This window comes from Euprymna scolopes, chromosome 33 (genome assembly GCF_053919585.1).
Source record: "Euprymna scolopes isolate OS-2025 chromosome 33, ASM5391958v1, whole genome shotgun sequence".
Classification (NCBI taxonomy): Eukaryota; Metazoa; Mollusca; class Cephalopoda; order Sepiida; family Sepiolidae; genus Euprymna; species Euprymna scolopes.
The window spans coordinates 41116229-41127160 of NC_136514.1; the positions used below are offsets into that span (position 1 = coordinate 41116229).

Below are 10932 nucleotides of genomic sequence, written 5' to 3' on the forward strand. Positions count from 1 at the left end.
GACAGACAGATAGACAGACAGAGACCGAGAGAGAATCTATGAAACCAAGGAGAGTACAAACAGTGGAACAATGAAACAGGGCAGAAGGGATAAATAATGAAAATGAAAGACGACGAAATTATAAAACAAATAAAACTGAAATAACGAATCCAAGGACGAAAGAACAAGGATAAAGCAGGAATAAAATAGAAAAGAAAGAGAGAGAAAAAAAGAAAGTGATGGGAAAAGAGGAAGAAAGAGAAAGATGCAAAGCAATAAACTATAAAGAGTGGCAGATCTAACATAATAAGAAAGGGTGAAGAAATCAAAAAGATGAGAAAAAAAAAGGACGAGCATCAATCCAAATAAAAACAGAGAGAAAGAAAATAAAAGAAAGAGAAACACGAAAAAATGAAAAAAGTGAAGTGTTAGGAATGAACTGAGATAGTGCTAACCTTACTTAAAGCACACCAGCAATATAAATATATTTTATCAAAACACTATTTAAACTTTATTTCCTGACTAACGAGCCTGCAAGCCTTCTCGCCATTGTTGTATTATCGCTAGTTGTGAAGGTTTTCAGCGAGTCAAAACTTTGACCCGGTCAACAAGACTTATAAAAGACAGACAAACCCAAAGTTACGCCTCCCCCCCCACACACACCTCCGATACATAGCCGGGCAAGGGAAAGCCCGGGTCGTTTTAGAAGAGAATGTCAACCAAGGTGTTGTAGGGATAATCTGTGTGAAAGTTTTTTCGGGGAAGAGTACATGGTAAACATGACAATCAATTATCTATTTCGTCATATATCTGTCGTCCCCATTCTTTCACACGCAAACTAACAGAATACACACAGTCACACAGATAGTACACACACACACACACACACACACACACACACACACACACACACACACACACACACACACACACACACAAAGACATCCCCTATTGGGTTGAGTACTGTCGCAAATGTACTTTAACCCGATGCTTCGTTTTGCTATTAACGAAGCTCACTATCTGTTTGTTTGTAAACAAACTAAAAGATTGAGCACTGTGAGGCGATGGGCAAGTGCTTCTTTAATAGGCACTTGATGAGGGCCATTTAGGGCCATTGATGCGGAGCCTTGTGGGTAGGGCTACCGACTATCAACTTGATGGTTTAAGGTTCGATCCACGGCTGGGGAAAGGTTCCTGTCTTGCCAAATTAATGAGTTGTCATAACACGAACAGACCGCATGTGGATAATATATATATATATATATATATATATATATATATATATATATATATATATATATATATATATATATATAACTACTTCATTTACTCACATAAAATTAATATACGAAAGTATATTCAGTGTAGCTTAATCGCGATATATATTTTATAAATTACTATATATATATATATATGTGTGTGTATATATATATATATATATATATATATATAGTCAAAATTGTACCTCAAGGATTTTAAACTTAAATAAATTCTTTATTTTAGATGATATAATATTTATGTGATTTTAGCACCATCTGACATTGACAAATTAAAAAAAAAACAAATTCAAAATTTAAACAACCTTTACTTATGAAAGATAATGTCTTTAAAATGTTGCACATTTTCAACTTCGCATATTTGTGCTCTTTTAAAAACATTATTCATGACAGATTGCAGAATCTCTGGGTTGCGATTTAACTCCCTTATTTCGTTCCTGATGCTTTCCTTCAATTCTTGCAGGGTTTAGGGTTTGTTAACATAACGGCTCACAGTGTTTTGAACTGTGTTGTGACTTGGGCTATCTCTTACATAAAAATGTCGTTGATATGCTGCTTGAATCAAAATTATTGAACCCTGATTTTGGTAAAACAAGTTCACAACTTGTGTACCTTCTTCAATGCTATATTTATTCATAAACAACTTCTAAAATATTCGAATTAAAAATAATCATTAATAGTAAAATAACAAAGAATGTAAATTTTCAGTGACTTTTTGTATATATATAGGCTCCTATATGGTTGACCATTATAGAAAACTGATCACATATAATTGTACCTATTTACTATGCCTCCCCACGGGACAGAGTTAGACACCAGGGTCGTTTTTTAACGTTGAGAAAAGGTACAAAAATAAAAATTGTCTCAGTCGTGAAGGATTTCTCTTCCACCGAAAGAGAACAAGAAATAGAATTGCAGATTCCGAAGAACAGATGGTATTTATTTGCTCCCCCACTGAGCAAATTAGGCACAAGGCCGTTTTTAATGTGAGGTAAAAACCAGCTCCCCTAAAAGTAGGCAAAAAGGGGGCACTCTGGTTACCAAAAATAATAATTGTCCCAGTATAGAGGGTTTCCCCACCATTGACTGGTACAAATTATCTTAAGTGCAGCATCTGCCGGAACAGATGGTATTTATTTGCTCCCCCACTGAGCAAATTAGGCACAAGGCCGTTTTAATTGTGAGGTAAAAACCAGCTCCCCTAAAAGTAGGCAAAAAGGGGGCACTCTGGTTACCAAAAATAATAATTGTCCCAGTATAGAGGGTTTCCCCTCCATTGACTGGTACAAATTATCTTAAGTGCAGTATCTGCCGGAACAGATGGTATTTATTTGCTCCCCCACTGAGCAAATTAGGCACAAGGCCGTTTTTAATGTGAGGTAAAAACCAGCTCCCCTAAAAGTAGGCAAAAAGGGGGCATTCTGGTTACCAAAAATAATAATTGTCCCAGTATAGAGGGTTTCCCCTCCATTGACTGGTACAAATTATCTTAAGTGCAGCATCCGCCGGAACAGATGGTATTTATTTGCTCCCCCACTGAGCAAATTAGGCACAAGGCCGTTTTTAATGTGAGGTAAAAACCAGCTCCCCTAAAAGTAGGCAAAAAGGGGGCACTCTGGTTACCAAAAATAATAATTGTCCCAGTATAGAGGGTTTCCCCTCCATTGACTGGTACAAATTATCTTAAGTGCAGCATCTGCCGGAACAGATGGTATTTATTTGCTTTCCCACAGAGCAAATTAGGCACAAGGCCGTTTTTAATGTGAGGTAAAAACCAGCTCCCCTAAAAGTAGGCAAAAAGGGGGCACTCTGGTTACTAAAAATAATAATTGTCCCAGTATAGAGGGTTTCCCCTCCATTGACTGGTACAAATTATCTTAAGTGCAGTATCTGCCGGAACAGATGGTATTTATTTGCTCCCCCACTGAGCAAATTAGGCACAAGGCCGTTTTTAATGTGAGGTAAAAACCAGCTCCCCTAAAAGTAGGCAAAAAGGGGGCACTCTGGTTACCAAAAATAATAATTGTCCCAGTATAGAGAGTTTCCCCTCCATTGACTGGTACAAATTATCTTAAGTGCAGCATCTGCCGGAACAGATGGTATTTATTTTCTCCCCCACAGAGAAAATTAGGCACAAGGCCGTTTTTAATGTGAGGTAAAAACCAGCTCCCCTAAATATAGGCAAAAAGGGGGCACTCTGGTTACCAAAAATTAATAATTGTCCCAGTATAGAGGGTTTCCCCTCCATTGACTGGTACAAATTATCTTAAGTGCAGCATCTGCCGGAACAGATGGTATTTATTTGCTCCCCCACTGAGCAAATTAGGCACAAGGCCGTTTTTAATGTGAGGTACAAACCAGCTCCCCTAAAAGTAGGCAAAAAGGGGGCACTCTGGTTACCAAAAATAATAATTGTCCCAGTATAGAGGGTTTCCCCACCATTGACTGGTACAAATTATCTTAAGTGCAGCATCTGCCGGAACAGATGGTATTTATTTGCTCCCCCACAGAGCAAATTAGGCACAAGGCCGTTTTTAATGTGAGGTAAAAACCAGCTCCCCTAAAAGTAGGCAAAAAGGGGGCACTCTGGTTACCAAAAATAATAATTGTCCCAGTATAGAGGGTTTCCCCTCCATTGACTGGTACAAATTATCTTAAGTGCAGTATCTGCCGGAACAGATGGTATTTATTTGCTCCCCCACTGAGCAAATTAGGCACAAGGCCGTTTTTAATGTGAGGTAAAAACCAGCTCCCCTAAAAGTAGGCAAAAAGGGGGCACTCTGGTTACCAAAAATAATAATTGTCCCAGTATAGAGAGTTTCCCCTCCATTGACTGGTACAAATTATCTTAAGTGCAGCATCTGCCGGAACAGATGGTATTTATTTGCTCCCCCACAGAGAAAATTAGGCACAAGGCCGTTTTTAATGTGAGGTAAAAACCAGCTCCCCTAAAAGTAGGCAAAAAGGGGGCACTCTGGTTACCAAAAATAATAATTGTCCCAGTATAGAGGGTTTCCCCTCCATTGACTGGTACAAATTATCTTAAGTGCAGCATCTGCCGGAACAGATGGTATTTATTTGCTCTCCCACTGAGCAAATTAGGCACAAGGCCGTTTTTAATGTGAGGTAAAAACCAGCTCCCCAAAAAGGGGGCACTCTGGTTACCAAAAATAATAATTGTCCCAGTATAGAGGGTTTCCCCTCCATTGACTGGTACAAATTATTTTAAGTGCAGCATCTGCCGGAACAGATGGTATTTATTTGCTCCCCCACCGAGCAAATTAGGCACAAGGCCAATTTTTAATGTGAGGAGTGAAGGGAGGGGGAAGGGAAAATGGGACCAGCTCCCGAGAGGTGGGAAATGGGAGCTGGTTAAAGGTCAGGCATGTGGGGTTGCCCCCACATCTGGTCTTTGCTAGTCATAGCTAGTCATAGCTAGTCATAGCTTGCAGTATCTGCCGGAACAGATCGTATTTATTTGCTCCCCCACCGAGCAAATTAGGCACAAGGCCGATTTTTAATGTGAGGAGTGAAGGGGAAATGGGGACCAACTCCCAGGGGAGTAGGGGAGTTGGATAGTGACAATTGGTATGAAGGGTTGCCCCTACATTTACCAAGGTCTTATATGTGGGGTCACCCCCACATATGGTCTTTGCTAGTCATAGCTTGCAGCATCTGAAGAACAGATGGTGTTTATTTGCTCCCCCACTGAGCAAATTAGGCACAAGGCCGTTTTTAATGTGAGGTAAAAACCAGCTCCCCTAAAAGTAGGCAAAAAGGGGGCACTCTGGTTACCAAAAATAATAATTGTCCCAGTATAGAGGGTTTCCCCTCCATTGACTGGTACAAATTATCTTAAGTGCAGCATCTGCCGGAACAGATGGTATTTATTTGCTCTCCCACTGAGCAAATTAGGCACAAGGCCGTTTTTAATGTGAGGTAAAAACCAGCTCCCCTAAAAGGGGTCACTCTGGTTACCAAAAATAATAATTGTCCCAGTATAGAGGGTTTCCCCTCCATTGACTGGTACAAACCATCTTAAGTGCAGCATCTGCCGGAACAGATGGTATTTATTTGCTCCCCCACTGAGCAAATTAGGCACAAGGCCGTTTTTAATGTGAGGTAAAAACCAGCTCCCCTAAAAGTAGGCAAAAAGGGGGCACTCTGGTTACCAAAAATAATAATTGTCCCAGTATAGTGGGTTTCCCCTCCATTGACTGGTACAAATTATCTTAAGTGCAGCATCTGCCGGAACAGATGGTATTTATTTGCTCTCCCACTGAGCAAATTAGGCACAAGGCCGTTTTTAATGTGAGGTAAAAACCAGCTCCCCTAAAAGGGGTCACTCTGGTTACCAAAAATAATAATTGTCCCAGTATAGTGGGTTTCCCCTCCATTGACTGGTACAAATTATCTTAAGTGCAGTATCTGCCGGAACAGATACTACACTTTGATCTTGGCCAAAAGGCCAAGAATATAATTGTAGAAGATGTATCGAGACACAGAAATGGGTATGTTTGATCTGGCAGAATGATAATTCATTAAAATTGTGGAGTCTTGCGTTCGCGCCTGGTCCACAATGTATGGAAACAAAAAATTTAAAAATTATAAAAAGAAAAACGTTTCAAGTGTTTTTGATATAGATTTACATAATAATACTTTGATAAGTATGTTTTAACTTAAATAGGAATGGTATAATAAAATTGTGGGGTCTACGTTCGCGTCTGGCCTCCATAGAATGGAAATAGGCACACACTTTAATAAAGACTTTTCATATCTATCTGCGTAAGTATACTTTGATAATTATGTTTTAGTTTAAAGAAATATGGTATAATAAAAGTATGGGGTGTTTGTTCGCGCCTAACCTTCATAGAATGGAAATATGTCACAAAGTTTAACAAGGTTTTTTAATATAGATCCACAGAATATTGTGATAAGTGTTTCAGTGTGAACAAGTATGGTATAATAAATTATGGGGTGTATCTATTTTATTTTTACTTTCATCATATATTGCTTTGGTTTTGATACCCCACAATTCGAAGCTATCTCTTTACAACCCTTCCTTTTCATAACCTATCATACTTTCATAAATCAGAGTCCATTTTCTGTAGGCTTATTTTGAACCCAGTCAACGACTGCTACTTTTGCTAGTATATATATATATATATATATATATATATATGTAGGCAGCACTTTCCTCTTCATAATATTTGATTAAACAAATATACAATAACAAACAAAGAAAATACATCAACCATGAAAAAGGTAATTCTGAAGATGTTTTTTTTTATTTTGTATTACCGTTTTATCTGTTTGGTTACATATGTTTCAGATGTTGGATCATATTTACAATCTAACAGCCTCGTCAGACCTTACAGAAGTGGTTGTTAGTATTAGGAAGATGTGTTTTAGAAGAAATCCGAAAGAGGTAGGAGATAATAAGGTGAGAAGGAGACGAGTATTGACAATATTTCAGTTTTGAGGGTTAAGGTACATTAGATTGTATTGTGTGTGGGGGTAGCAGATTCAGGTAGAAGTGGGCGGAGATATATGAATATAGGGAGGCCGACGCGGAGAGAACATGCTAAAGAAAAGAAAAAAAGGGTAAGGGGTAAGGAGAGAAGGGAGATCAATTTTAACTGGCTTTTGCTTGTTCAGTAAGGTATATTAAGTAGGTGAGAGAGAGGGTTAGGGTTAGCGAAAGGGAAAGAGAGCGAGAGAGAGAGAGAGGGAAAGGGTTAGTGTAGATGTCATATTTTCTGACAGGTACAGTGTTCATTTAACATTTTTGTAGTCGTTATACGTCGACTTGTCCATATCAGTTTATAATGGGTTGTTTTTTTAATAATACATACGTTGCACGCGCAAATACGCACATATACATACACATATATGTACACTTCGACACATCCATATACAGACACATGCGCACACACATATACATAAACAATGTATATATGCAGGCATACATGGATCCATATGCATACATACACATACACACAACTCTTATGCACATACATATACTCACAAATATATAAAGATACATATACATACAAATATGTATATATATATATATATATATACACCTACCTATATACATATATGTGGAGATATAGATATCCAGTAAGAAGTAGGTGTACATATGATGATTGCAACGTCTTGTCAGACGAGTGCCACTCCCTCAGACACTTAAATCCATGAGCCCAAGAATGACTTCCATCGCCACAGGACCATTTTAATAGACACATGCCTGAGGGAGTATCTGTACACAGATGATGTTACAGAGTCTTAGCTTTGTACGACAGCTAAGTCTTTCTCTCGGTTCAAAATGTTTAGATACAGCAAGAAGCAAGAGCAAGAGCAAGATAGCCAGCAACATGTTAAACTGCAGACCAGCTTAATACGGGTACTGGTCTCCCGTTTTATGGTTTTTTAAATCAGAGATTTAATTCTCCTAGAAAGGTTGCCTTCACCACGGCTTACGGGAGCCCTTTCCGCCCAACACACACAAACACACCCGGTATCACAAACATAGTTTCCTTCCCGATATGGGTAGGATTCTAACACTGTTTCCTTTTCATTTTCGTATGGTCTATGATCGTTTTCTTCTTTTGCATTTTTCCTTTTAAAATCTTGAAGATGTCCTCTGCAATAGAGACGAAACGTGTCTAGAAGAAAAAATGTTGATGGGGTATAAACGTTTAAAGGTTACTTATTAAGAGCATATATATATATATATATATATATATATATATATATATATATATATATATATATATATATATATATAGGAGGGCTCCTAACATGGTGCTTTGGGCAGGGTATGCTTAACTTTATTTTCAGTGGCAAGTGTATTGTGGATATATGCACATATACACATACAAACATATACATGCAAATAAGTCCAGACATGTCTGCATACATGCGTTCACCCATGCAAATATATATAAATACACATATGCACATACAGACACTAGCATCCAGATGCACGCATACATATACATGCGCACGCTGACTTAGTTCGACACATTTCCTCCGTTTTTATTTTCTCTTTCGTATTTCTTCTAAAACACTTCTTCCTAATGCTAACAACAACTTATGTAAGGTTTGACGAGGCTGTTAGATTGTAAACATGGTCCAACATCTGAAACATATGTAACCAAGCAGATAAAACGGTAATAAAAATAAAACACATATTTGCTCTGCAGGACAGTAGTATTGAGCACTCTCTTTTTACTTATTTCCAGTTTTACCATATATATATATATATATATATATATATATATATATATATATATATATATATATATATATATAGATAGATAAATAGATAGATAGATAGAAGAACAGAGTAAATTCTTTAAGCGGAGACTTATCGGGATAACATAAAGCTCAGGAAATTTCAATGGAGCTTGTATAAAGAGTCCCTTTTTATCCCGCAAGTAAATGTATGCATACCCTTATTAAATGATTCATTCTATATTTACTAATATATTGGATTTTTTTTCATTCCTATTGTCTCATATATATATATATATATATATATATATATATATATATATATACATGGGTGCCCTGCGTTTCCCGGGTGTTTGGAGGTGTGTGTTGAGCAAAAAAAAAAAAGTGATAGTAGGAAGACAGGCTCAAAATCGTACTGTGAAGGAGGAAAAGGACGGGGGAAAAACATGACGTCTTTGCTATTACGACCACCGTCAGACCGGAAGTGACGTAGGTTTAAATTCAGGCTAGACAATTTAGAAGAGGGGGATGATTTTCGAAAATATCGCCGAAAAAAAGCGACTCCCCTCTATAGAAAAGTGCCTATTTGAGGGTGAAGAAATTAATGTTTTTACTCACTTTTTCGGTATTTGTCGTCTGAAAAGTCGAGCTTCAAAACGATACTAATCTTGTGAGAATCCATCTCCTCTGTCGAAAGTTTTAGACAAACATGCAAACATACATACATACATTTATATATTGATAGTACAAATTTTTGACCAACGAATCTACGATTGATTTACTATGACGGCTTTTCGCTTGTGTGGAAATAAATCTTCTGAAATACACTTGTGATGTTAGGATATACTATGTTAATTTTGGCCAAAATCGTTTGTTTTTTCATTCCAGGGACTTTTTCGGTTATAGAATACCAATACTCTTCAAATACATTTCAAACACCTAAATATATATAGAAATAGGTGTGTGTTTACTATAACCTTTTCACGCAAATATTACGCAAGTATAAATCATATAGAATATTTGCATGGATATAATAGCACGTATTACAGCGGGTCCAAAAAGTCATTGAAGGGCTGGGAAATTAATTCTTCATTTTTGATGAAAACGTTTCTTTAATTTTAACACAATCTGACTGAAATTTTACAAACAAAAAAATCCAAACAATCTTTATTTATGAATAATCATATCTTTTCAATGTTGCCCATTTTCAGCTTCGCAAATTAGCACATTTTCCAAAACATTATTCTGACAGATGGCAGAATTATAAAAAAAGGGGTTTATCATTCCCACTTACCTCCCTTTAATACACTAACAATCTAAAATTGGGTCTGTCTAATTAACCAATCAGGGACCCCCGTTTATCGGGTTCGCTTTTAGAACAATAGTCTCTTCCTCTTTTAACCACAGCTCGTCCATGAAGCAACAGGTAGGAAATCTCCTCTCCTAAAATTTTGTGCCTATACGAACATTACAAGAGCCGTCTAATTCTTTAGACGTAAAAGAACTTTATAGTTGGACTTTCTCTAAAGCCGCAAACACAATAAGTTTTGCAAAAACTTGTAAATTTTATTGTTTTAATAATTAATACTTTTTTCTATATCCTGTTTTGTGTCGTTAGTGAATACCTTTATTTCAGTCTGCTCCAACGAACTTCGCGGCAATTTTCGGACTACGACCTCCATTTGCCATTATTCGCTTTATTATCTTTGAATTCCGATTAAACTCTCTTATTTCGTTCCGCGATCTAACAGACCTCGAAACGTCAAACTTCTGCAAAGATTGGAGGAAAACATCAGGAACGAAATAAAGAAGTTAAATCGCAATCCATTAATTCTGTATTCTGTCATGAATAATGTTTGGAAAGAGCACAAATATGCAAAACTGAAACTTGGCAACATTTAAAAGACATTATTTTTCATTAATAAAAATTGTTTGAATTTCGCATGTAAAAAAAAAGAATTAACCATATCTTAGCCAGATTGTGTAAAAACTACAGAAATATATCATCGAAAATAAAGAATTCATTTAAATTCAAAACCCTTCAGTGACGTTTTGGACCCCTTATAGTAAACTAAAGATGATCATCCCATAAAAACGGAAAAACTAATAGGGAATTAATTAAAAATCAATGTTAAAAGAAGATGCAAATTAGCCTATCTTTTAAATATGAATGCAATTCCACGACCTATACATAACAAAGTTGTTATATATATATATATATATATATATATATATATATATATATATATATATATATATTATTCCTTAATTGGAATTCATTTTTGAATTTTATGGGTGGGATTGAAACCGCTATCTTCAGACAATGTTCATCTGGAACTGTAGAGATTCAACACCTCTATCAACTGCGCCACGGGCCCCGAAGGGCGATCAAGGTTGGATTCTTTGATCTTAAGTTCCTATCCGTCGCGGTTACCAC

At 36.8% G+C, this 10932-nt stretch overlaps 1 pseudogene; it reads right to left on the reverse strand.

The window, feature by feature from the left end:
• Positions 1-5592: 5592 nt before the first annotated feature.
• On the reverse strand, positions 5593-5736 carry LOC145258476 (U2 spliceosomal RNA; annotated as a pseudogene).
• Positions 5737-10932: the final 5196 nt, after the last annotated feature.